At 36.7% G+C, this 27,935-nt stretch overlaps 1 long non-coding RNA gene across 5 annotated transcripts; it reads right to left on the bottom strand.

Annotated features, from left to right (window-relative positions):
- LOC145664065 (uncharacterized) lies at window positions 1-26,312 on the bottom strand. Of its 5 annotated transcripts, none has more exons than XR_014127316.1 (3): window positions 26,206-26,312; window positions 3,773-3,915; window positions 1-226 (listed from the first exon to the last, which is right to left on the bottom strand). It is a non-coding gene; the product is annotated as an uncharacterized LOC145664065 (long non-coding RNA). The 5 variants fall into 5 exon arrangements; XR_014127319.1 differs by having other exon boundaries at window positions 26,227-26,290; XR_014127318.1 differs by lacking the exon at window positions 26,206-26,312 and adding an exon at window positions 19,536-19,817.
- Window positions 26,313-27,935: the final 1,623 nt, after the last annotated feature.

Genomic DNA, 27,935 nt, shown 5'->3' with positions numbered 1-27,935 from the left:
GACGTTATGCAAGTTTTATTCTTTTTAAAACCAAACTTGAATAGCAGGCCAGATATACAAGAGTGCATGATCAGAATATTGTCGATTACATAAGGAACTTGTTGGTTGTGGATAGATGGATATTCTGAAGGAAAATGTATTACAAAAATTGTAGCCTTTACATTTACCCTTTGAGAATATTCTCATCTTCTATGTCCTTCCACTCAGGCACCAACTCATCTATAGCCTGAAACCAAATATACTCAATAAGAAATTGTCCATAAATTGTAAAGGAAGTCAAAACCAATCTTAAAGCTACAAACTCACTCACTCACTCACACACACACACACACACACACACACACATATATATATATATATATATATATATATATATATATATAATGTAAGATGTCTCGAAAGTCCCCTGACATAGGGTAACACTATTATTATCAGAGTTTTAACAAAACGTAAGAGGGAAAACTATTTCCAAATATGATATTTTCAATCTACAGTGAAAAGATCTTTTAAATGGGACGAGCCGTTTGGGCTGTACACTCTTTATGCACCCAACGTTAAACGTTGGCATTTACCTGGACCCACAACATAAGTGAATGAAGTTACTGTCTTTTACGCTAACATGTCGACGGAGAGACAACCTTTCAAACAGTAAATTCATTCACTTATGTTGTGGGTCTAGGTTAATGCCAACGTTGCATTTTCGTTTAACATTGGGCGCATAAAGAGTGTACAGCCAAAACGGCTCGTCCAATTAAAAAAAAAAAATCCTTCACTTTAGAGTGAAAACATCATATTTGTAGATGTTTTTTACTCTTACATTTTGTTGTAACTCTGATAATAACAGTGTTACCCTATGTCAGGGGACTTTTGAGACACCATATATATATATATAAAGTGTTAATGAACAGGTGACTCCTCACATGAAAGTAAGTGTGGTCGAAAGAGCATAGTTTCGGAGTTATAAGCTACCGAAAACGCGAAAAAATTAACTTCAAAGTTCCGCAGCTCCACTCCTATGGAGCATATTTCAATTGGATGCAAACCAACAATACTACAATATAGCAAACATGAAAAAGTAACAAAATTTGAAGGTTTTCACAATCCGAATATCTGTTTCAGAATCTTCCGGTACTTGTGCGACAATTTTTAGAGAAGCAGTTTGGGACTAGTTAAAATTTTATGAGTACTCCCAAACTGCCTGTCTAAAAATCGTTATGCAACAACTGGAGAATTCTCAAAAATGGATATTTGGATAGGGCACATACTAATGGAGCTATGGACCTTTAAAATTAATCTGGTCACTTCTTCGGCAGTCTTAACTCCGAAACTATGCACTTTTAACCGCAGATTCATTTTTTTTAATTATAATGTGAGGAATCACTTGTTACAGTTTGTGGTCTAGTTCATTCACACGCTGTACAATGTACTGTATATATATATATATATATATATATATATATATATATATATGGTGCGTCATTTATAAACTCCAATGATTACAACGGGAAGACCAAAAGAGAGGAAGAGGAGCGAAACTTCGTAGGATGCAAGTAGGGGGAGGAGGACACATTAATCTGTATTAGGCATCAACATCCAGTGAACAGTGATGGCAACCCCATATAAAATTAGTTTTTTTTAAATAACACCACATTAGGTTATTACAAATTTAAAATCTGCATTTAAAGAGAAAACAAACAATGCCAAACTTATTGTTCAATGTTGCAAACCAACAATACTACAATATAGCAAACATGAAAAAGTAACAAAATTTGAAGGTTTTCACAATAGTAATAACGCAAATAAGACAGACGGGGCAAGGCATATCGAATGTACCTTTTGGTAAAATACTACCATGAAGATTTGACGTATTTCGAAGAGATAGGAACAAAATTATAACAAACTGAAAATTTGACTTTTCAAAGGCTTTATTTTGGAAAGTTTAATATGTAACTATCACATTTAATTACGTACATTGCTTTCGAAAAACATTAAAACCATAATAACTTTATTGTTCTTTGATATCTCAAACCGTTCGAGAGATAATTTTCGAGAACAACATTTTGAAAAAGTTCAATTTTTAATTTGTTACAATTTTGTACGTATCAATATGTCAAGTATTGAGTGTACTGTTTGACACTAAGGTACATTCGATAAGCTTGCCTCGTATCATTTCTATTGTAGAAGCCTTCCAAGTTTTTTCTTCTTTCCATGAAAATGAAATCTTAAGTTTTACGTCCCACGTTTATGCCAGTTAGGCTAAAGGAGATGGTGATGATGAGAAATGAATGAAATGGTGGAATGAAGAAAGTGGGAGGAAACGGGAGAACCCCGAGAAAACCTATGAGTACGATGTTTGTCCACCACAAAGTCCACACGGCGCGAGGTGGGATCGAACAAGGGACCCTAAGCACCGGAGGTGAACGCTCTACCACTGAGCAACCGCGCCCTCTTTTTTCTTTTCATGTTTGAGAAACTAGGGTTGTTAGTTTCCACCACTGAACATCAATTGTGGTATTGTTTGTTTTCTCTTTAAGCGTAGATTTGCAATTTGTAATAAGATAGTATGCAATTTGCTTTCTGAAAAACCTAACTTTATATTACACTAGCAAGACTGTTCTCCGGGTGTTGATGCTTAATATGTGTGTACCCTTATCTTCTAGTTGCTTTGTCACAGTTTCGCTTCTCTCACTTTTTTGGTTTTCCGTTTTAAGGTTGAATATTATAAATGACTCACCGTATATATAAACTAGCAATTAAAAAAGTAACTGTGCAATTGTAATTAGTAATATTAGATTTGTTCTTGCTGTTATTTATAATTCGTGACAAACTACACAATTTATGAATAGTGTCTTATAATTTCTTAAATTACCTATTGATGGGATATATTGTATGTACAAACAAGTAGTACTGCCACGTGTACACCACGTGAAGGAGTTTGGTTTGTATGCTATAATATTTTTTTTCAATATTACAATCGAAAATTATTGTAATTTCTACCTCTCCTTTTCTTCGTATATATTAGAAATAGAAAATACTATTGAGACGCTAAATTTATTGCAGAAAACCGCTTCCTGCCATCTATTACCGTTTCAATTCTATAGCGATCAACGTTAAAACCGGAAGTGGTTGATCTTTGCAACTTCCGGTTTGAATACGGTTTCAAGATAAAAAATGGGTTCTTATTCTTGCAATACTAAATTGATTGTGTAAAGCTGCTTCTCGATATACCTAAGTGTTTGCTCTACGTAGATTAATATTAAAACCGGAAGTAGTAAATTTCCCCCACCTCCGGTTATAGTAAGGAAGTACAGTTAAGGATGCTATATTTTAGTTATTAAAATACTCGCCTCCTAGTGTTAATGACTTCACCGATATTTCGTAATCACTATCAGGATTCCTTCAACGGGGCTGTGGCTCGTTATTATGAATATAAGACCACATGGTCCGTTTCTTAGAACAGTAAAATAAAAGTTTTTTCCAAGTTTTATATCAAATAAGGAGTGAATAATTGGTTTGTACACGCCAGTAATATAACTATGTACATTTATTGAAATAAAAATATTAACTCATTACTTATACTATTTCTTATTGATAAAATTAGATGATACCATCTCATCCTTATCCAAATTCCCTTTATCTGTGTTAAACCTGGATTTTTTTGTTCAGATGAAGCAGAATACATTCTCCCACTTCTTACTTTTCAAGGCCTGGAAACTAGCTAATTATACAAATTTGTAATTTCATAAATGAAAGTAAATATTATTATTTTTACCTTTACGTGAAAAAAGGAGAATCTTTGTTGGCTTTCGTATTTTATGAGTCTCCACGTTCCAGCTGTGTCTTTCTTCCTCGCAGTTGATGTTACTACAGGAAAATGTCTTCTCAATAAAGTAAAAAGGACTGTGCTTCTTGTATCTGGAAGAAAAGAATAAGCATTCAGCATCCCTTTCAAACTTAAGAAAATAAACTGTGAAACATTCATTATCGTTCTCTTTTAGTATAAGGCATCACCTTGGAAATACTTGTTACGTTACATAATCAAATTTACAGCCACTGTGTCACTATTTTAAACCATAAGTTATTCGGTAGTATGTGTTATCATGCTAATAAAAAAAAAAAGCGAAGACTTCCCACGAATAAACTTTATTTTCAAGGCATATTCACAAGTAGTAAGACACTGTAAATATATATTTTGAACATATGTCACCATGCTCGTCAAGGCAATTATTCCAGGGGTACAAAGCATGGTAACTACATTAAAAAAAAAAAAAAAAAAAAAAAAAAAAAAAAAAAAAAAAAAAAAAAACACCTGGGTCAAGTCACTGAAGCAATGTCACGATTGCCTGCTCCATTTCCGAGACAAAGCATGCTCTTCTGACCCTAAAAGGCCCAGTTATTTTCCATTTTAAACTAGAACTATGACAGTTTAACACTGCTCAGCTAAAAAGGATTGACTCGTAACCTGTTTTGTAATCAATAATAAGTCAATGACCTATAAAACATGTCCTGAGGTCTTGTATTTACTTTCTTAGCAGTTGAGTTACCATGAGAAAAGTGCTACCTTGAACTACTGTAACTGAGCTTCTCCCGCTGAAGGTACTACCTTGAGAAACTATGGTGGAAAATAGCAAACTCTATACCAAAAATGTACACCTTGTCTCGAAAAGGTTGAGCGCATTCTTTACTGGTGTTTTGAGGCAATAATTTTCTAAGTCCAGCTTCGGGTATCTTCGGGAAAAAGTAAGCCAGGTTCGAACCTCCAAGCCAGCCTTTGCAATCGGGAAAAAGTTTGCAGATGTGTTTTTCTTCTTTTAAATATAATAAGACTTGTTACCAAGTGTTAAAGAAAAGCAACATTGATTGAAATACTTAATGATACAATATTTCGAAACCTTTTTTTTTCAATCTCAGCACATGCTTGTTTGTCATTTAGCTCTCCATACGTAATGGAACATTTAAATACGTTAACGAATCTTTCCATATGTAAAAGAATGCTCAAAGTTAAGAAATAGAACATAATTATCGCCTGAGTACTAAAATAAAAGTCAAAGTAGAACAGAAACGGCGTTTGTAATGGATATGAATGTCATAATTATCTTGAGATCCGTTATACATCGCTAGAAGGTTGTGTTAGCTCATTGGTAAGCTGTCGGGTTTCAAATCATAAGGTTGAGGGTTCGAATCCCGTCTAGGCTAATCCTTTTTTTAAAATTATATTTTCCGCAATGCATGAAAAATTATATAAAATAATTACATTAGAATACATAAGTTGTGTATATATAACATAATCATTGCAGAACATAGTAATTATTATGTTTAAAATATAACATCTAAGATAATTTTCACAGTAGGTCGGTATTATATATGAGGATGTAAATACAAGTTAAGAAACTCGTTCAATAGCAATAAATAAATCATGTAGTGTATTTATTTGCAGCTATTTGTCATATAGAGGGTAATTCTCAACATTCATAATACAGAATGTCATTTATGTTCTTGAAAAGTTATTGGATGCATAAACAGAAGGTATAAACAGAGAATCCAAAGTCGGAACGCTCGCAAAAAAAATTCATGAACCCCAAAGGTCACGTGAGCAGACTGGAATTGTCCTTATGAAGCATGCCACAGCAGAAAGTCTACATAGATTTTCAATTCAATTCCTGATATATGCTTTTGCAATGTGGAGGTGATGCCTTGAGTCGCCCTCTCTCGCTCGCTCGCTCGCTCACTCTCTATTTATACAGAATATAAAAGTGGATTTATGTGTGTATTTCAACATAATTCTGATATATCTAGAGCAATTTTAACTATATTTCTTACAGTCTGGAAAAAGAGTACTGTCGGGATACATATCAAAAATGCTAGAAACGGGTCGATATTAGTATCGAATCTATAGTTTCGTGGTCGCTTAGGTGAATAGTTCTACTTTCAATTCAAGTCCAATTAAGCTTCCATTAGCACCCAGGGTGGTTACGTAGCGACATAAAGATATCGAAATCATTCGATATTAGAATCGAATCGTAAGTTTTCAGCGCCGCTAACAGTGCAGCATTTCCCATTAGTCCACATTAGTCCACATTTCACATTAGTCCCATTGCCTAGAGGGCAACATATTTGCAGAGTGCAAAGTTTAAAACTTGAATAATATTTTAATTTTTTCCGTATGAAAAAGTTATAAATCAAGAGCAAATATACTATTTCACGAACAATCCTCTTTTACTATTTTAATATGTTTAATAATAGCATAAGAAATCTAATAGTAATTCAGAACATGTTTCACAGTTGTTATTTTTTGTTACATAGTTGTAGCTGTAGCATGTAGTGAGTGGAATTTAACTGTAATAAATTCACTAATTAACCATATTCGAATTAAGTTTTATTTTTAAGTTCGGGATGAAGGGGTGGAGAAATATGTAGTTATTGGGGGCACCGAGCTTTTCTACATTTTACTTTCAAGATCTCCATTTTTCTTTTGTCATTTGTTTCTAATAAAAAAAAGTTCAGTCACTTTTGGATTGTCATAGGATAGTAGGAGTTGGATTTTGGGATGCAGCCTGTGAGATTCTAGAGGAGCTAACTGCTTGAAAAAATATTTTTGAATCATCTGTAACATATGAAATAAGGATATGTATCATTAAAAATTGAAAGTAACTATGTCTGCGTAATCATCACGGTCAAATTGCAAAGTCAAATGAATTGACGTTTGTTATATAATCAGGCTCCATTCCCAACTGGGAAGTTACCATACGCGTGTCACTTTCATTATAATACATATCCTTAGGGGGAATAGAAGTCCGAATTTTTGCGAAAAATTTAGTATCTTACAAGCCGTTCAACTGAGAGCTGAAATTCAACATATAACTCTTTATTAAAAATAAAGAAAATATGTCCTGGCATTTTTTAAAATTATCTTTTATGAGCGGGGGGACGGGGGTGCATTTTCTATATATTGGAAATTGGTAGTGGGTTGATTTGTAAAAATAATCGAAAAACGATTAATATTAGTAGAGAAACAAATTGAGTAATGCAAACTAAAGTTCTTTTTGAATTTTATACCCACTGCTTTCTATTTATAATTGCTGAAGCTGGTGCCATAAAGTTAGAGAAAAATGGCCATAAAATTTGTATTCTAAACTTAATTACATGGGCATTTTCAATTAGTACGGCATGCTTAATGATATAGAAAATTAGTTTTTCTCTCTCTCTCTCTCTCTTTTTTTTTTTTACGTTGGTCTACTTTTCCTTGATTTGAAACTTTCAAATTTCACCCTATTTTCTACTGAAATGTGTCTGTAAGGCAACAAAGAAATAATTATATATGATAAATTTAAATTCATTTTAATTTGGAAGATGAGAAACACTTTGCCATTATATATCGTAAAGGTCAGACCCACCAGTATTGTAACAGAGAGGTGCTTGAGCCATTGACGGTAGAAATTCAAACTCCGATAAGTGATAATTTCACAGTCTTGTTTTATTACAAGTGTAACCTCTTTAGTCAATGGAGAGGAGGACGTGGGCCATCGGTCAGAGTTGATGTCGATGGGTTTTGGTGGTTCGGAGTTGGTCGCAATGGTTCAGAGTGGTTCATAGTTGGTGGTGGGTCAGAGTGGATCACGATGGTTGATGGGTCAGAGTGGGCCCATGGGGCATTTGGGTGGTGGGTGATAGTGGGTCATGGTGGGTCGTGGATCAAATTTTCATTGACCCACACCATCTCTGGTTAAAATTGTACTAAAGATAAGAGGCACCGAAGATGTATGTCGGCTATTATGCTCAAATTTTGCTCATGGATAGTACTCCATCAGGAAGCAATAAATCTGAAACGGTTCACGGTATCACTTTCTAGAACTCGAGATGTAGGGGTTTGTCTGATTGGCTAAATTAAGACGTCAATGATTTATCCTTCAACAACCAAGCTTTTTATGATCGTTTCCGTGGGGAAGTCAGGAGAACACGTGCCTAGTAATCGTAATATTGATAGTTTGCGTCCACCCCGGGTATTTGTTTTGTGTTTTTTGATTCACCTAAATATAAACAAATCACACATATAGGCATTTTGACATATTTTGGGAGAGTAATTTTGTGGTTCGTTGGCGTTTCATCGCGTCTCTGCTGCTGGTGGTAAAGTTTTCAAAATGGAACTTGGGCCACCACGGATCGTCGCTGCGGGGCCACCAATTTCTGGCGAGAGGTCAATAGTTGACCATCTGTAGTCCACCGACGCTTACAGCTTAGAGTAATGAACGATGTCTTTGCCTTGTTGAGTTCATGACTACCGACGTCGGCAGTCAACTAGCTTTTAGTATTCCTTTACTAACCATCTATTGTTCATGTTTGTACACGGTGTTGTCATAATAATAATAATAATAATAATAATAATAATAATAATAATAATAATAATAATAATAATAATTATTATTATTATTATTATTATTATTATTATTATTATTATTATTATTATTATTATTATTATTATTATTATTTGTAGTAATAGTAGTATAATTGATGATAGAATAATTATTGTCTATGTATTGTCTAGGTAGGACTACACACAGGATTTGGCTCGTTTTGGTTCGACTTGACTCTAATCCGAGTCGAGTTGGAAGATATTTTTCGCGCCGAGTCCAAGAGTAGACCTCAAAGATGTCTGTTTCGAGTCGAGTCGAGTTTCAAAGGAAAGTCGTTCGTGCCCATCCCTACTAATGAGAGCCTAATCGGAGTTAAGCGAAATTGAAAGTCTCACTATTTATCTAAGCGACCCCGAAAACTATGAATCTAATATCGGTCATTTTCTAGCAATCTTTTATATGTATCCCCCTCCCATTCACCATAGGTAACCCGACAGCAATCTTTTTGAAACTATAAGAAATGTGGTTAAAATTACTCTAGACCAGTGGTTCTCAATCTAATTCCTATCACGATCCCCTTTTATCACACGCTCTTGCCAGCGACCCTTTTATAATTTGTTTTATAATAAGCTTGTGTGAGATTTTTAACATACCTATCTCTATAATGGTAGAATACATTTTATTGTTTATAGTGAACAGTGCCATGGAAAATCAGTGCCCGGGGCGAGAGTATAGTACGATGTCACCGTATATATGAGTGACGTCGACAAACTAGCTACGAAGCGCCACCATGGTTGGCACGAAGCTCAATAACATTTTCAAAATAAACCCTACCTTTCCTTAATTTTGAGCACATTTTATTACGTTTTTCCTTCTATTTTACACATGTGCACATGTACTTTCCTAACATGAGTAACACACTTCTTCCGAAATGTGTGGCCCCTTTTTTCGGCGCCCGGCACTGACAGTGGATACAGTAACTGTAATATCTATATTCCCAATGTCGAAGGTGTTGGTTCAAGATGGATGTTAAACTCCTTCATTGAAGAGGCCATTAACGTATCCGATCTAAGCCCACAACTTCTTGACCAAATAATAGAATGATCATGCGACAAGTCTTTGCAACTGTAACGAGGACTTGGACTTTTTTGTAACGAAGACTTGGACAAGTTCTGCCTGATGAGGAGAGAAGAATATCCTGGTCTGGGGATTGCTGCTTTAAAAGTAATAATTCCATTTGCTATATCGTACTTGTGCGAAAGTGTGTTTTTTTATGGTAAACATTAAAACAAAGATAAGAAATCGCTTATCAGTTGAAAATGGCTTGATAATGTTCGTCATGAAGATTGAACCGGACATTGCTGCACTAGTGAAATTACACCATGCTTAGGTATCTCATTAGGTTTTAATTTTAATTGTATTTCAATGTGCAGGTTTTGTTGCATGTGTATTTTTCTAGTATTTCTATATACAGTTCTCATTAGTTTTATATCATACCTCTTTGATTTAAATTCATTTTTAAACAACTCTACTAACTAACTAACTCTATGGCCTATGGAACCCGGAGGATCAATGCCGCGTTCACAAAAGCTCTGCACTGACTTCTATCCTTAGCCAATTGGATCCAGTTTCTACTTTGTATTCTTATCTCAGCGAGATCCATCTTAATATTGTCCTCCCATCTGCGCCTAGGTCTTCCTAATGGTCGTTTTCCGATTGGTCTTCCAGTCAAGATTTTGAAAGCGTTTCTACTTTCTTCCATTCTAGCTACATGACCTGCCCACCTAAGCCTTCTAGACTTGACGACGCTAACAATGTTGGGTAAACCGTATAAATTATGTAGTTCCTCGTTATGAAGTTTCCGCCATTCCCCATTCCCGTTCCACTTGGGTCCGAATATTCGTCTAAGGATCTTGTTCTCAAATACTTTCAGTCTATGTTCTTCCCTCAGAGTAAGCGACCATGTTTCGCAACCATACAGAACAACAGGCATGATTATCGTTTTTATATTTTAAGCTTCAAATTTCTCGACAGAATTCGCGACGACAAGAGACTTTGAACCGAATAGTAACACGAATTCTACACCCTTTGAAAATGTTCAGTAGACTTATTTTTTATTGTTCTTTACAGTGTGTATAAAAAAATAAAAGTATGCTTATCAGAACAAAATTAAAAATAATATTTAAAAATAATATTTAAAAATAATTTCTGGTATTAGATTCTAACTATATTTATCTCTTCCGCCTATCTTCGCGATCCCCTAGGGGCCGCGACTCCCAGGCTGAGATACCCTGCTCTAGGCATACATGAGTTATGTTGGAACATACATACATACACTTTTATGTGTATAAATGCAGATAAGAGAGAGATGAGAGAGAGCGATTAAGGAATTGCCGCTTTACTTTTGCGATTCGCTAATTTCTTGCGTGACAGTTTGGGGCTAGCTAGTTTTTTGTCTTGGACCACGATCCGATTTTCGATATGCTCTACCTAAATGCTGTAATGCGAATATTGAGAAGTTATCTGCGATGAAAGTAGCTGCAAATAAATACATTACATAACTTATTTATTGCTATTACACGATTTTTTAAATTTCTATTCAATATTCACACATAACACACCGACGTTCTGTCAATACCTCTGATGTTATATTTTAAAGGTAAGAATTACTTATGTCGTGAAATGATATGAATATATATATTCAACTGATAGATACAACTGATGATATGAATATATATATTCAACTGATATATATAGAACTGATGAATTGTAATGTAACTATTTTACATAATTTTCATGCATTGAGGAAAGTAGAATATCATAAAAGAATTTCACCGGAACGGGTATCGAACTCACGATTTAAGCGCTCGGTGGTGTACCACTGAGCTAACATGACTGCTTTTCGGAAGCTGCTTCTGAAATATAACTGAGCTCATACGTAAATGCTCTTTTCCGTATGGAAATCACAATGACGAAACGAGAGTGTGAATACATAGTCTCGAAATATTGTATCATTAAGTATTTCAATGTTACTTTTTTCTACACTTAATACCATTTCAACATGTCTTATTATATTTAACAGAAGGAAAAACATATCTGTACATCGTTTCCCGATTACTAAGGTTGGCTTTGGAGGTTCGAACCAGTAGCTTTAGTTTACTGTTTTCCGAAGATACCCGAAGTTGGTCAAAACAGCTATCATCATATCGCTCAATCTGTTTGGTATATGGTATATGTTTTTATACGTGTAAATTCAGTATAACAATTCATTCTTTAAACAGCTTTTCGTATGTATTAATATTTCTTTATAAAAACTGTTTTTAATATTATTATTACGGCGCACCATTTTCAGATTTCTTTCGCGAGTCGTTGACCAAGTCGTTCCCCACCAGCGTTGCCAAACTCACAGCTCGGAATTATTCCAAAACCTGATCGAACTTATGCTAGATTCGGTCAAATTATGCTAGATCCTCATAATTACTAATTCAGGAGTTTAAAAAAACGAAGTTGAGATACGATAACGTAACTTAAAATACACAGAGAGCAAGAATGCATAGATAGAACTCAATACTTCACGCACCAAAATTTTAACTCAACTAAATTAATGCAGTCGTTGCCAGATTCAATGGCGTATATGTCGTATAAATGAATGCAAAGTTTTTGTTTACATATTTTGAAAGAAAATTACTTCGCAGCATAAGCGGAGTTGGGAATCGTCTGCTGGGGGGGGGGCAGATTTTTGGTCGGTCTCGGAGCTGTCATTTCAGGAATAAATATGATCATGAAGTCAGAAATAAAGATGGTGAAGTTGTCAAAAAGTTGGGGGGAGAATGGCCCCCATAGCTCCGCCCATGCGTCGGAGTTAAAGGATTAGAAAACCCTGGGTGGAGCCACAAAAAAGCCCAAAGACGTTTCGAACTTACTTCGAAAAATAAGACTGCCTGTATGGTTTACCGACTGTATGAATCAATGGAAGAGGATACATTTCTGCCGTTCTTTTTCTTCCCACGACCAACTTCTTTCTCATCTCCAGGTTTTACGGCTTTTCGATAAACTTGCTGAAATTGTGCTAGATTTGGGCAGGATGCTAAAAGCAAAATGCTAGATGCTAGAGACATGCAAATTATGCTAGATCTAGCATCATTATGCTAGATCTGGCAACGCTATTCCCCACAATAGGCGTGTCGTGCAAGTAACCAATCACACGTCAGGTACTAGCTTTTACCTATTGCTTCCTTCTCACAGCTCAGAACATTGGTAACTATGGATAGACGTACAGCAGTAATTACTTTATGGAGTTGGAAGGTTATTCTGCAACTGCAGCTAGCAAGCGAGTAGGTGTCCCGGCCTCTACAGGAAGGCGATGGATTCGGAAATATGGTGCTACAGGTCAGACTGATAATTTACGATCTCCTGGTCGTCCGCATGTGTCAACCGAAGCCCAAGATGCGAGATTAGTAAACGAAGCCCGGTTAGACCCACTAAGGACGTCTAGACAGCTAAGGGAAGTTTCTCTCTTTCCTGGTAGTAAGCATACAGCTCTGCGAAGGCTTCGTCATGCTGGGTTACGTGGCCGTGTTGCTGCCGTGAAGGAAAAACTCTCAGGCGACCACAAAATTTATCGTCTCGCGTTTACACAGGCGAATGTGGGTCTCAATTGGGAAAACGTAGTTTTCTCAGATGAATCCATATTCACAACATCAAAGGAGGGACGCCGTTTTGTTTATCGTCCGAGAGGCACCCGATATGACCATGGATATGTGGCTGCTTGCAATCGCAGTGGCCATGTATCTATTTTATGTTGGGGTTGGATTTCCAGTCGCGGAGCAGGACAGCTTCATAGAATTGAAGGACATCTGGACAATGCTCAGTACTTAGACATTATCAGTAATATCATGGTGCTATCTGTACGAGTATTTCAGCCTGATGGTGTAATTCAGTTCCAGGAATACCAGTCGCCAATACATACTTCCCGTGTGATTCAGGAATGGTTCGCAGGGCACCCTGAGATTGATTTAATCGACTGGCCGCTCGTGGAGCAGACCTCAATCTCATGCAAAATATGTGGGCAGAAGTGAAGCGTACTCTAAGGGAAAGTTGGCCTGAGGCAGATCCACCAAGAACTCAGGATGACCTGTGGCATCTTGTTTCCGAAGCATGGCTGGAGGTAGGGGAAGGAGATAGATTTGTCACCCATGTAATAGATTCCATGCCCAGAAGAATGGAGCGTGTAATAAATTCAGAAGGGTCTTGGACACAATATTAATGTCCCCGCCTTAACTCCAGAAAACAGCCCTTTTCAGGGCTACCTAAACGCTTCTGAAAATATTTCTAGAAGTAAACCACTCCTTGTATCCGATTTCTGTGCAATCCTACCAACAAAAGAATGATAATTAGCTGTAGGCTTTGAACTCAAGACCTCTTTATTGGCGAGTCCGTACTCTACCAGTGAGCTAACATGAATACGCAAACCCAATCTGAAGAAACACGATTTTCAATTTCTGGTATTCGATGACAATGGGTGATATCAATAAAAATAAGTAACTACTCCTGAGAAGTCCTGCTCGAGAATCGGAGTAACTACAGCTGGAGTAATCTCCTCCCTCAATTTCGTATCAATAAAACAAGCCACTACTCAGGTCTAGTCTGCTCCAGATTTATGAACGTTTACTCGCGCTTCCTCTGCACGTAGCACTGAGTCGTATCAATAAAAGAAGTTATTACTCATTTCTCCCATTCATCGCGCAGTCATTTCGTTGTTTTTAATCTATGGCGTAGTATCTTAAAAGCCATGGAAGGGGCAAGTAGCAACGATAGCTTCAATCAAAGTGTATTTGTGGATATTGTAAAAGAGTTTCCAGTGGTACTTTCAAAGTCACAGCTACCAGAAAGTAAACGAAGGAAAGCCGAAACTTTGAAGGTAATTACAGTGAAATGCACCGAAATATCAAATACATCTACGACTGAGACACAAATTCAAAAGAAAATCTTTAATATTCGAGCGAGAATAAAAGAAAAATAAAAAAGAAGAAAACAATTTAAAAAAACGGGAAAGAAGAAAGTAATACTAAAACCATGGGAATGAACCTATTTGAGCTGATGGATGTTGATTGGAATCCAGCAATATCAAGATTAACACGACAAGCGCATATCACGTGTTATCCAAGGTCTTTGTAGATTGTTTGGCTTTAAGAACGAATTCAGACACTTGGCTCCTTTGTTTTCTTTTTTAAAAAGTCCAGCCACCCACGTCATAAATCACGTCCATCTGATTGCGTTTTCCAGATCATACGTGTCCCCTTTCGCCTTGACATAAACTAAATACATTCTCATGTATACACCCTTTCTATCAACGTTGAGTTGAGTTGATTATTAGTTTAACGTCCTTTTCAGTAGCGTGCCTATATGAGACAGAACCCACTGATTAACGTGGAATCCAAACCACATGAGCTCCTGCCGGGAATCGAACGCGGGTCTCCTATGCCAAAGGCATGTACGCTAACCGCTTAGCCACGAAATAGCTCTTCCTATTAACGTATTACTCTTCAAAATACTAGGTTTCTTTAATGCCACTTGTGTGTAGTCAAGTGCTCCGATAGCACCCGGAAATGTATATTGTTCTTGCCACTCTGCCTTTGCTGTTTGTATATTACGCACACTTCCGGAAACAATCCATTTTCAGGTAGTCATAGACAGTACTTTGAGCCATACCAGAATTCCCTGACATTCCGACCTGGAATCCCGGATCACTCACGTAACGCAAGAAAACCCAGGGCACCGATTTCTCTGTAAATTTGGGGGGGAGGGCATTCAGATGCAGAAGGTATATATATCAGGATTTTAAGACAAATTGCACTCTAATTATATCAAATATTGTATATTCATAAATACAATAGGGAGCCCACATGAGTTTTGGGGAGCCCGGGCCCCCTCAGGATCGGCGCCCTTGAAGAAAACCCTCATCTTTTAATCATTACGTAGTCCATCACCCCGAATTTCGGTTGATTCTCCTTTAAAATTGTTGTGCTAATCACTACATTTTTTTTTCATAAACTTATAATGCTTTTTGTAATCTCCATTTCCAACATTTCTATGCAGTTTATAAGTTTTTCTACGTAGTAAAACAATCATACACTCTGCCATATTTCGCACGGAGTCACCTATTTAGCTTGCTCCACAAATTTGGAGAAGTTACTAGCATCACAGAGGAGTGTTTGATTTTTATTAATATCAAACGCGGAGTAGTTACTCGGCTCGAGAATAGAGGTGTGGTTACTTCAAAAGGGCGGGGCTTCTCCGAGGTCAGCCGAGGTGACTAGTGCTCAGTTCTCTTTTTATTGATACCAATGCGAGTAACTACTTTAAAATTGGGCGTAATGAGTAACTTCTCCATTTTATTGATATCACCCATATGATGCTGATATACTTGGCAAATGTTGTATTCAACTTGGGATATTCCGCAACACACACACACACACATAAACAAAGCGAAAGAGAGAGAGAGAGAGAGAGAGAGAGAGAGAGATGAATATACAAAAGCATATTCAACGTATTCGAATGAGACTCTAAGTAACGACATTCCGTTCTAAAGAGAATTTGTGTTTCTTCCCGTGACGTTAAGGGGATCGGGAAAAGTTATGTGTCTTGAAGCAGGATACGACTTTGGATACTCTGTTTATACACTTTCTATATCCGTAGGAATATATTGTATTTCACGAATGTAAATGACATGCTGTAATGAGAATATTGATATCATTCATGAGAATATTTGTCATACATCTGTATGACAAATAGATGCAAATAAATACACTACATAACTTATTTGTTGCTATTAAATGATTTTCCTAACTTGTATTTACATCCTCATATATAATACCGACCTACTGTGAAAATTATCTCAGATGTTATATTTTAAACATAATAATTACTATGTTCTGCAATGATTATGTTATATATACACAACTTATGTATTCTAATGTAATTATTTTATATAATTTTTCATGCATTGCGGAAAGTATAATTTTAAAAAAAGGATTAGCCTAGACGGGATTCAAACCCTCAACCTTATGATTTGAAATCCGACAGCTTACCAATGAGCTAACACAACCTTCTAGCGATGTATAACGGATCTCAAGATAATTATGACATTCATATCCATTACAAACGCTGTTTCTGTTCTACTTTGACTTTTATTTTAGTACTCAGGCGATAATTATGTTCTATTTCTTAACTTTGAGCATTCTTTTACATATGGAAAGATTCGTTAACGTATTTAAATGTTCCATTACGTATGGAGAGCTAAATGACAAACAAGCATGTGCTGAGATTGAAAAAGAAGGTTTCGAAATATTGTATCATTAAGTATTTCAATCAATGTTGCTTTTTTAAACACTTGGTAACAAGTCTTATTATATTTAAAAGAAGAAAAACACATCTGCAAACTTTTTCCCGATTGCAAAGGCTGGCTTGGAGGTTCGAACCTGGCTTACTTTTTCCCGAAGATACCCGAAGCTGGACTTAGAAAATTTTTGCCTCAAAACACCAATAAAGAATGCGCTCAACCTTTTTGAGACAAGGTGTACATACTTGCAAATCCACGCTATTAGATACATTCTAAATAAAAATTACATACTGCTCTTGGAATAATAAACATTTCTGACCAGTGTATATACACTTATTTATTAAAAACTAAATTAACTTAACGTTGTCTTCATCAAACACTAACTGAAAGAGATATTCAGAGCATAGACATTTATATTATAGAAACTGTTACATTGTATTTTAGTTTTAATAAATAAGTGTATATACTCTGGTCAGAAGTGTTAATTATTCATTGAGTTCCAGAATCACGAAGGATAGAGATACTGCTCTTGATGGCGCATAGTTTTTTTTTTTTTTTTTTTTTTTTAATTATTTTGATATTTCAAAAGAAATGAAATCTGAGTTTTACGTTCCATGGAACTGCGTATAGGCTAAAGCAGAAATCGATTATGGAAATGAATGAAAAAAATGAAATGAAATCTTTGAGTTTTACGTCCCACGGTTATGCCGGTTAGGCTAAAGGAGACGGTGATGATGAGTAATGAATGAAATGGTGGAATGAAGAAAGTGGGAGGAAACGGGAGAACCCCGAGAAAACCCACGCACACGGTGTTTGTCCACCACAAAGTTCACTTGGCGGGGGCTGGGATCGAACCCGGGACCCCAAGCACCAGAGGTGAACGCTTTACCACTGAGCCACCGCGGCCCCCCTGGAAATGAATGAAGAGGAGGAATGAAGAAAGTGGAGGGAAATAGAATAACCCCGAGAAAACCTCTTCACACAGTGTTAGTCCACCACAATTTTCAATAGGCGCGTACTGGTATCGGAACAACGGCCCCACGCACCACAGATGAACGCTCTAATACTGATCAACCGTAGTCCCTTTTTGATATTTTAAGAATGTCTTATAACAAGAAAGAAGAAAACAAGAAAAGCAGCAGCGACAGAAAGCTATTTACGAAGATACCAAAGAGGGTGGAAATAATTTCAAATAAAACTAAACTGATGTGACTTTCTTCAAGATAGACTGCAGCTTAGTATAAAGAGAAACAAACTTTGTCCTAGGCTTTTGAGTAGGAGATGAAGAAATCGAACCTTCTATCGATAAATAACATTAAATTCAAATAAGCCACAATAAAAGAAACAACTGAGCAATGGTAGTTCTCGAGGAAAGTCACAATGTTAAAAATAAACGTTTTATTGGTATAAACTAAGGAAGTTGATCGACATTTCATTGTTAGCGTATTATACAAAGATTAGTAAGATACATTAAGTTTTCTTCTATTAGACGGTAGTGATAAAATGGCAATTCTTTCCGATGTGACTTTCCTCAAGAGATGATATGGATATCTAAAGATTAACGTGGAATATTTCAGTCACACCTCACAAATGCCGGAATGGAATCTTCTGTACAGCCAGTGAATATTCTATATTCTCTACACTTCGACTTACCCAAATGACGCAGCACAGAATATAATATTAACAATAGTAATTAACACTATTGTATCAAACACACTGAAATAAATCAATTTGTATTCCTGCAATTCTGCTATTACAACAATATATTACATTTATTTGCTGAAAACGAAGCAAAGGCAAACACATTCTCCTTATGGGGAAAAAATATCAACACTAACCTGAATTAAGATTTTCTCTTTTCAGTACTGTTGTTAAATATAGTGTCTCTGGCAAACTTCTAGGTTTCTTTACCAAAATTTCCTCCACTTTTGTGTTCAGGTTTAGCCACTTCTCTAAGAGACGTAATACTTTGTATTAATGTGTGAAATCAATCTCAATCTATCAGAAAAATGAAGGAGTAAATACATATGTTTATTTCAAGAACCATTATTTTTCGTAGCAAAATATTTAAATTTCAGTGGGCTAGGTAACAAATAGGCTTCGAATAGTTATGCATTTTCCATGTTTCTTATGCAAATGCATATTTATCGTATTTTACGAGACTGCATATTTTATAGCATCTGTTTTTCTTCCAATGCACATTCAATGGTATCTGCTGCAAAGACCATAATTTGTAAGTGAACATGGAAATATAACTCATTTATCGATGATTTTTTTAACAAAATTGCCCCTGCTAGGACGGAAATTCTATTTTTGCACAGATTTTCTATCTTATTGAGTGATCAGAAATCTGCTACGAAATGTCACTGACCAAATTCCTTGAAATGGAATCCAGTTGAAACAGGGGTCACCTTTATCTATTGATGATAACACTTCAGCAGTTTTGAAGAGACAAGTAAGCTGGTTATGTGTTATCTATGATTGCAGTTCGGCATACCAAACAGAAAAGAGGACATATTTGCATGCATATTTTGAGGTTTTTAGTGCATGACTATCCGAAGCCTTGTAATAAAACATTTTGTATTATGTATTACTAATCTAACATTTTTCCACATCTTTTCTTTCAATATCCCTGTTCTGCGCCTAAACAGTTTTTAAAATATTATACAACCTTTTTAATTTTGCACTCTAATCACGCATAGAGCCGGATTTTATGACGAAAACGGAAATGTTAGCTTTTTTGACTATTATATGTTTTCAAGTACGACCTTCATTTTCCTGTACTAAATTGTGAAACGAAAGAAGTACCTTTAGAACATACACTACTTTTTAATCCTAAGTACCTTTACAACATACACTACTTTCGAATCCTATTCCGTCTGCCGCTGGTTGTCTTTATTGGCTATTGAACCGGTGTCTTAGTATACTAGAGCCGCTACCTCTCTGGCTCCGACAGTTCTGCACGTGGCCAAAACAATGTTGCCAATTTGTCGTGGGTTTAACCGTATACAGGTACACTAAGAATAAACAGAAAAAGCAAGCGAATTTAATCGAAATGAATTGCTTAAGAAATCCTGAATTTTCATGGCTTTTTTAAACTTTCCGTGTAAGAAAACTATACAAAAGTTTTTTTTTTTCCTGGAGTAACCAAAACTGCAGGAGAATTAAGTTCTTCGGAACATTTTTAGTTTATGTTCTAAACAGTGGATGTTCCCACACGCAAGACATCAGCAACTCTGTTCACCACACTGGTCACAGGAAGAAGAGGACCTCCATTATCGCGCTAGTTCTCGAAATATTCACGAAGTCTGCATATAAATTCTCGGTTTTGTCCTTTATACACTCCTATTTTCTTTGGCTTCGGTTCTGAAGAACTAACCATTGTCACCAATTAAATACAACAATATTCTTAAGAGCACACCCAAAACGGAAAGGAAACAACTCAAAGTTGCAATAATCGAATACAATCTCAAAGTACTTTTCACTCAACTATGCACAAACGAAAGGAAGAAGAAAGAGTGGCAACAACGTCTGCTTTCCGTGTCAACGCGGTGACAGCTCGGTCACTCATTGGGCCTTGTAGGGGGGGGGGGAGTGTCAGTGTAGTATAAACCCTCGATTTCTTTTTCGCATAGCCGTCAGAGCCAGGGATACAGCGGCTACAGTATAGTGGCCAGCATGTGCAAGTTGTGCAATATTCGTTGCCTAACCAATATCAAGTTCCTGCAAAACCTGTCATGTGTAGTACGGATTCAAGAAATTCAAAAAGGCAGACAAAAAAGCATTATCTCCAATCAAGAAATACTTTATTATCAATTTCAGATACTTTATTAAATTCTAATATAAGTTTATTACTCAATGTTAGAGCCATTAACGGCCATGTACATAACGTTATTTTAACAGTAGTAGCATTCGAAAATGTAAAACTATGCAATATTAGGAGTTATACCGCTGAACACTAGTTCACCGATTAAATTACACATGAAAATGAAATCATTAAGCGTTACATCGCATGGTTATGCCAGTTAGGTTAAAGGACACTACGATGATGAGAAATGAATGGAATGATGGGAAGAATAGTGGGAGGAAACGGGAGAACCATGAGAAAACCCACACATGGTGCTTCTCCACCACAAAGTTCACATGGTGCGAGTTGGGACCGAACCAGGGACTCAATGCACCAGAAGTGAATGCTCTATTACTGATCAACGGTAGCCCTTTTGATATTTTAAGAATGTCCTTTAACAAGAAAGAAAAAAACAAGAAGAAAATGAAATGAAATCTTTGAGTTTTACGTCCCGCGGTTATGCCGGTTAGGCTAAAGGAGACGGTGGTGATGAGAGATGAATGAAATGGTGGAATGAAGAAAGTGGGAGGAAACGGGAGAACCCCGAGAAAACCCACGAGCACGGTGTTTGTCCACCACAAAGTTCACTTGGGGGGCTGGGATCGAACCCGGGACCCCAAGCACCAGAGGTGAACGCCCTACCACTGAGCCACCGCGCCCAAAAAAAAAAAGTGACGAGAGAAAATTACGTACAAAGATACCACACAGGGTCGAAATAATTTCAAATAAAACTAAACTGATGTGTCCTTAGTATAAAGAAAAACAAACTTTTTCCCAGGCTTCTGAGTAGGAGGTAAAGAAATCGAACTTTCTATCGATAAATAACATTAAATTCAAATAAGCTACAATAAAAGAGACAATTGAGCATTGGTTGTTCTCGAGGGAAGTCAGAATATTAAAAATAAACGTTTCATTGGCATAAGTTGATAGAGAATTCATTGTTAATGTATTATACTAAGACTAGTACGGTACATTAAGTTTTCATCTATTGGACGGTGGTGATAAAATGGCAATTCCTTCCGATGCGACTTCGCTCAAGAGCGGCCACTGGAGTTTTAAATTCCTCTTGTACAATCCGCGGCAAAAAACCTGCAACATGAAGATGTAAGTTTTTTGTTAAACTACGCCTAAAAGCACAGGGAATGAACATAATGTCTAAGTGGAACGAATCACGCCAGGATAAACCTCGGCCTCCTCCCGTGCACACTTATTTTGGAGCAAAAGACTTCGTCATTTCACAATAAACTTATATGCTCATGTTGCAGGTTTTTTGCCGCGAATTGTACATGTAAAAAATGAAAAGAAATCTTTAAGTTTAACGTCCCACGATTATGCCGGGTAGGCTAAAGGAGACGGTGATAATGAGAAATGAGTGGATAGGGTGGAATGAAGAAAGTGGGAGGAAACGGGAGAACCCCGAGAAAACCCACGAGCACGGTGTGTCCACCACAAAGTCCACATGGCGCGAGCTGGGATCGAACCAGGGACCCCAAGCACCGGAGGTGAACGCTCTACCACTGAGCCAGCGCGCCCCCTCTTGTACATGTAAGTTCACGATCCTCGTTTATTTGTATACCTACCATCGCTGACGCGCCTGCTCCCTACGGATACACCCCTCTCAACTGCTCGAATATCCCTCTACCCTTCTGCCCTGAATCGGTTAAATAGAGGTCGTGCTTTTTAGTGGCCACCTAGCACAATTTGGTTCATCTTTTATTTACGGAAGTTTTTTTATGTCCTACTATATTTATACTGAGCCTTCCTCAAGTCATCTGCATTCAGGGGTATAGGCAGAAGTTTTATCTTGGAGGGGCCCATCGCTTTTTAAGCGGGAGCAGCTACAATGTACAAAGCCAAAAAAAAAAAAAAAAAAAAAAGTGTTACAGGTAGTGATTTGAAACCTGAAGAAACAGGAAAATTTGGTTTCCGTCCACAAAAATAAAACACTGCTCATTTATTTATTTGCTTTTATCACCATAAATATTATGTACAAGTTAGTTTTAATTATGCGTAACCAAGAACTACTGCCAGGACCAAACGTTATACCTTTGTGCATAACTATTTCAATTTAGGCTCTTTTACACAGAATCTATCTACAGAAGACGGGAGGGTTCTAGAACGCATGTTCCCCTATATGGATTAGTAGCTAGATTGATTCCTTTCTGTACACCAAAGTTTGATGTTTAATCCACATAGTATTGACGAACGAGCGTTAGCGTGTGAAGGCGGGTTAGATCCCCGCTGGGGCACGTTCTTTTCTGTCTTTATTATAGCTAAATGAGAGCGAGGACCTGTGTTCTAGAATCTTGCCCATAAACTGATTTTTTTTTTTATTTCACTTAATTTCCTGACAAAAATATTTATTCATTATTCGTGACCAAAATAAAAACACCATAATTATTTTACTAACAGTTATATCTCGCTTCCTGTTTTACATCAAGTTGCGCAAAAAAAAAAAAAAAAAAAAAAAAAAAACGAATGAGATCCGAACTGAGAAACGGAATAAAAACATCGTTTTTCACCAAATTTTCCAGTTGATAAAAATGTATTCTTAACCACTAGTTACAGCATATAAAAAATATAATGTACTTACAAATCAGTTTAGCACCATTATTTAGGCCTAATGATAGTATTTACAGAAGCTTTTTAAAATGGTGATATTTTTCCATCAGTAAGAATCGGTAAACTTTGTTATTTTTAAATGACTGAAACGAAGTAATCTAATGGCAATGTTTTAAAAGTTTGGTGTTTGGATGCTCAGGAAATCATCTGGGGGACTGGCCCCGACGGAACTCCTATGACTACACCCTTGCTGCATGCACTATCTAGTAAGCTCCTCATTTAGTGCATGCTCTGTTAAAAGAAATACAAAACTTTATTCTGACCTGAAAATGTAAGAAATGTGTCAAAATTTGGTAGAACCGTGTGCTCGAGTAATGCTGAGTATCAAGTTTTCTTTTATTAGACACTAGTAATAAAATGGTAATCCTTTCCGGTGTGACTTCCCTCAAGAACCGCCACTGGAGCTTTAATCCCTCCTGCACTCTGGTGATGAGACGGGGTCCTGAAAATTAACGTGGACTCATTGTTCGTAGTTTCAGTGAAATTTTCCTAATCTAGGAAAATTTCAAAAGTAAATTTAGCGAAAAGGGAAATTTTATGATAAAACGTCAAAATCTACGGAAATTCTCGCACTGACTTATTAAACAATATAAATGTTTAGTTGTTGACTTGAGTTTATCGTCCCTTTGCGTAGCGAGGCTATATGAGACGGGACCTACTGATTAACGGGGAAGGTTCTAGATTACTGGTCCCCCATGTAGGTTAGTAGCTGGGTTGGTTTCTTTCTCTACTAAAGTTTACACATTCAATCTACACAGTATTGCCGAGCGAGCGTTAGCGAGTGAAGGCGGGTTAGAGCCCCGCAGGGTACGTTGTTTTCTGTCTTTATTATTGCTCAATGGGAAGGGGGACCAGTAATCTAGAACGTTGCCGATTAACGTGGAATCCGAACCACATGAGCTCCCGCCGGGAATCGAACCCGGGTCTCCCACGCCAAAGGCACGTACGAAAACAGTTTAGCCAAGAAGGAGCTCAATATAAATGTTCCATTTTATCTTTGTTCTTCAGAAATAAACCAATGCAATAGCCAGAGTTTAGTGTGTACTCAAAGTAGCATAATTTGCGTCAATTGATGACTGGATGTTTTTTTTCTTTTTTGTTTAAAAAAGTTAGAAACGAAAAGGAAATGAACAAAATAAATGTAGTTCATACTTCCTTCAATATATTGTCTAACTAAATTAATCTTACAACATACCGTGCATCATAGGAATTAAACACTCAACAAACTAGGGAAAGAGCGCTTCATGGCTAACGGTTAGCGTATTCGCCCTTGGCGTGGGAGACCTGGGATCGATTTCCGGCGCATGCTGATGTGGTTCCATGTTAATGAGTAGGTCCACGTCTCATATAACCTCGCTGCTAAACGGGACGTTAAACTTAAAATCAACTCAATCCACAAACTAGGGAAAATTTGACACGAAAAGGGAAAATTCTGTTTCAGCCAAGGAAAATTTTCTTAAGAGAACCTACGAACACTATGTGGGATACGAACTATGTGAGCTCCAACCTGAGTTACCCACAAAAAAAGTTACATACGCTAAACACACACCCACGAAGGAACATTTTGAGTTCCTTGGGGCATTACTCGAGCAGACAGTTCTACCAAATTTTCACACATTTCTTACATCTTCAGGTTAGGTTAGAGGTTTGTGTTTCTTTTAGCAGAGAATGCACTAAATGAGTAGCTCCATTACTACTTGCAGACTCACTTTACGGTGTCTGACTGTAAATAGTGTGGATGTATCGCATAAAAACTAAAGTGCATAAACCATGAACCAAAAACCAGGCGCTCACTAAAAACCAAGAATGTTATCTAACCGAGTCAGAGCAGGAGCGCAGCACCAGGCCCGACGGTAGCGAAGGGTGCGTCAGCGAATGGGGTATACGCATAAACGAAGGTAGTAGAAGAGCACACTTACACATACAAAACTTACACCATCACTCAAAATTCAACTCAATACGCTGTACACTAATAGTAATTACTTCTATTCACACTCTCATTCCTTTATGAAAAATATTTCACACTGTATTTTACATATGAATTTTCTATTTGGTATAGGGCTAACCCGTTTGCTCGAGCAATCCTTTCACTGGGGCTATATAGCTAGAATAACCCGGATTCTACGTAGAGTCGCTCGAACGTGAGATTCTTAGCTCGAACCTGTAGTCTTCCCGTACCCGTCTCACAGCAACATTTAGGCAAGAGCCCAGATATCTACATTTAGTTATAATAATAGAAGATAACATGCCCTGAGAAGTTTTAACCTGCCTTCACTCGCTATCGCTCGCTCAGCAATACCATGTGAATTGAGTATTGATAAAGGTAACTCTTTACTTTGGGCAAGACAGTGATATACTGTCAGTACATACTATTGCCAAGCGAGCGTCAGCGAATGAAGGCGTGTTAGCGCCCCGCTGGGCACGTTGTTTTACGTCTTTCCTTCTTGGAAACTGTAATTATAATTGCGGGAACCGGTTCAGATTCATTGCTTATTGTCACTGCCTTGCCCAAAGTAAATACTTGCCCTGATAAAGAAAGGAACCAAACTGGATACTAACCTGCCATGGGGGTGAGCATTCTATAACCTTCCCCAATATTTATTCTGTGAAATTTACTTCGTATCGTATAATGAGTTGCTATAGTAACATTTTCCAACTTTTATCTCCTAATATGCAATTACCCAAAAGCCCAACCTTCACCACAAATTTTCCTGTCAGTTAACTCTAAATGCATCCCTGAACCTTTATTCCATTATATAACTTAGGCAGATGTTGAGGCTGGAAATGGTAAAAACCTATGCCTGCTCCGTTCATTATAGGGTGCACAATACAGCTTCCCCACTAAAAAACACTTTCTAAAGCACTAAGAGTGTACTTGGCACATGAATATAAGTATGTTCTCCTAAAACAGGAGAGTACGACAAGCTGTACTTTAATATACGGCTGAGATAATATGAATTATTTTCACTGTTTTAGAAATTGAATTACTCCATTACATAAAACTCTATCATAATTTCGTTTAAGTTGTAAAATATTAAACCTACCTTTAAATAAATCTATCATACCTTCGAGTTCCTATTTCGCAGGAAATTAGCTCTCGAAAACGAAAAACAAACTCTCTTCATAAACACTTATACGAAAAAATAAATAAAAATGGCGGACGAAGTTTATGCTGATTCTAATGTGATTGTGCGCATGCGTAAACATGGAATAGCTGAAACAACTATACTTTTCTTTTAATGGAACTATAAAGATGATACTTATGACAATAAAATCGTTAACTATATAATATTTTTCATACAGCACATATGAAATTTCTCGTATCATTCTGGTAACATAGCAAATAAGATTAATATTTTTTATGTCACCACAATTATATTTCCAACGACAATGCCAATTTTAACTATATTTTTATGGTTCTCAAAACCTTACTCGTTTTTAGAGTGCACCAACCTACATTGATATCTCTCCTTAGTTCAGCACTCCGTGAAGAATGGGCTTCCATTCCCCGAGAAACCTTCCAGCACCTGAATGAAAGTATGCCTGCGAGAGTGGAAGCTGTCATAAAGGCTAAGGGTGGGCCAACACCATATTGAATTCCAGCAGAACTGATGGAGGGCGCCACGAACTTGTAAGTCATTTTCGGCCAGGTGTCCGGATACTTTTGATCACATAGTGTATATATATGTTACCTTCGTCAACTATATGTTGTATACGTCAATTTGTATTTGAGATCCTGACCACCTATATTGTTTCATACGGAAAGTACGTACAGATGGAACACGTATACAGAAAGTACCGTATTATAAAACATGAGTTTTCAGTTATACGTTGTTGTACGTTAAGTGCAAAACTACATGATTTATAAATGTAACATACGATTTTACTATGCTACATACATTTTTTTTCAGTGTATGAGTAAAATTAGTATAATTTTTTAGATTTTCTACTATGTTAAAAGTGAGTTCGTAGTTCTGACGAGTGGTAAATATCTTTCGGCCAGAGAGAGGAAAACATTAAATCCTCCACTGGGTAGAGTGCTTCTATTTCTTAATATGGAAAATAGCATTTATACTTATTTTCCTCGTACTGAACCGTCATTCTACACCCTTAATAGTTGAAAATCCCTCCACTTAGTAAATCTTAATTCAACTTTTAAAGAAACTTCTCAAGTCAATCTGCATACTTAATAATTGTTAATCCCTCCACTTAGCAGAGTTCTATTCACCATGTTTAGTAACTTGTTGGTAAATGACGGAGGGATGGTTTCAACAACTTGAAAGAATAGCCTAAATGAAGCAAATAATACTAGCATGATGGTAGTGTATAAAATTAAACTCGAGGTATGTCCAAGAATATAGTGTATGTTATTTGAAATGATCATTATTGTTTATTAATAATGTAGTACAGCTTTTGTTTCTAATTTTGTAAATGAAATGAAACGCAAGTAATTATTTACAATATGATACCATCATTTATTAGTGTAGAATAAAATTGAGATATAAGTTTTGTATAGGAATGACCTTTCCACACTAATTGAACACTAATTATTCAGCATGCTCCATAGGAAATAACAAACAACCAGTGGCGTATTTACGATTTTGTTTCGGGGGGCTTTGCTAACTTTCGGGGGGGGATTTGCCTGAAAATGTGAAAATTCTGCAAGATATTTTATGTACTTTACTATAGTAAGTAAGATTTCGGGGGGAGGCTTAAGCCCGGAAGCCCCCCCCTAAATACACCAGTGCAAACAACTATTATAAAAATAATAGCA

The sequence above is a fragment of the Thermobia domestica genome, chromosome 11, assembly GCF_964235325.1.
Source record: "Thermobia domestica chromosome 11, izTheDome1.hap1.1, whole genome shotgun sequence".
In the NCBI taxonomy this organism is placed as follows: domain Eukaryota; kingdom Metazoa; phylum Arthropoda; class Insecta; order Zygentoma; family Lepismatidae; genus Thermobia; species Thermobia domestica.
The sequence above is the reverse complement of the archived record's forward strand: the minus strand, read 5'-3'. Positions and strand labels throughout refer to the sequence as shown.